The sequence below is a fragment of the Tupaia chinensis genome, unplaced genomic scaffold (assembly GCF_000334495.1).
Source record: "Tupaia chinensis unplaced genomic scaffold, TupChi_1.0 Scaffold000292_1, whole genome shotgun sequence".
Lineage (NCBI taxonomy): Eukaryota > Metazoa > Chordata > Mammalia > Scandentia > Tupaiidae > Tupaia > Tupaia belangeri.
Genome location: NW_006159777.1, coordinates 2,180,971 through 2,182,544, shown reverse-complemented (window position 1 = coordinate 2,182,544; position 1,574 = coordinate 2,180,971).

The following is a 1,574-nucleotide window of genomic DNA, read 5'->3' as shown; positions in this document are numbered from 1 at the left end:
CTTCCCATTCTTCCCCTGGCTTCCGTCCTCTTTCATGTCCAGCAGAGCTGGCCAGCCTCTGCCTCTGTGTTCTGAGAAATATCCTGCTCAGCACACGTGGACAGAGCTGCGCAGCAGGTGCGAGGTGGGAGACTTCCCAGGGAGCCTGGCTGAGTGGGGTCTCCTTCGCTCCCCGACAGCAGAGTGGGCCAGCCCCACCATGGACGTCTTCCCAGCACAGCACGCGTACTTGGACAGGCCTCCACATAGGACTACTTGCTTCTTAATAAGACTTGCATGAATACATGCATGTTTGAGTCTGGTAAGTGCCATCGATTCCAGACTAGAGGTCTCAGAGTAGGACTCAGGGGCCGAATCCAGCCAGTTTCCAGACACCCAGGCTCTCTGAGCACAGGCGCTGATGTGTGCACTGTCTACGGTTGTTTGCACGTCCCTGTGGAAAGCTCACTGGTTACAACAGAAATGGCACAGTCGCCAAGCTGGAAATATTGCTTCTCTGACCCTTCACAGAAAGTCTGCTGGCTGCTGTACTGTTGTAAGACTGTAGTTGTCTTACAAGTGAGAACCTGCTCTTATTTTGCTTTGTTAAGATAAAGACAGTTTAGTATAGTGGCTATGCATGTAGGTTCGGAGGCAGACTGACAAGTTTGTATCTAGGGCGTCACTTCCTTGCAAGTGACCCTATTTCTGGGCATTTATCCAAAAGAATGGGAAGCATGGTCCTGAAGAGGCATCTGAACTCCTGTGTCCACTGCAGCATTTTCACAATAGCCAGGACGTGGGAGCAACCCGAGTACTCATCACTGGGTGAAGAAAGCATGGCACACCCAACGAAGTATTATGCAGCCTTCCCGAAAGAGGGACTTCCGTAGTGTGCTGTGACAGGAACTTGGATGACACTGTGCTAAAAAGCAAGCCAGTACAGAAGGACAGAGGCCTCATGATTCTGTGTACATGAAGTGTCTAGTCAAACCCATAGTGGTTGCTGCCAGAGGCTGGTGGGAGAGGGAAATGGGCGCTGCTGTAATGGGTACAAAGGTGCAGTTCGGCAGGATAAGAAGCTTCTAGAGGTCGGAGTATGGCACGGTGCTGCATACGGGTGACAGTAATGTTGTGGACTCTCGAAAACCCGGGAGGCAGTTGGATCTTCTGTAATGCATTTCTGTACAATTCACAACAGGAATCACCTTTAAATGGGAATTCCCAAGTGGAAAGAGGGGCTGTCTGCATTAAGAATTTATGCATGCTTCCATGCTGAGAGTTAAGGGTATATTTTCCTTTTAGGTTTTATTAAGCCTAATCTACAACATAAAAATAGAAATAGGGCTTATCTGTGATGAGTAAGCACAGCTTTCTCAAATTCAAATATGCAATGGAAAAGATTGTATTTACAACCTGACAGGAAGAACACAGCTCCTCCTCCCCTTTCTACGGAAGTGCAAACATTTTTAGAAATGGGGCCAGCTGATGGCATAGTGGTTACGTTGCTGGATTCCCATGTGGCCGACTATGGTTTGAATCTCAGACCTCTGGCTTCAAAATCATGCCTGGCATGTTTGTATGCCCAGGAGGCG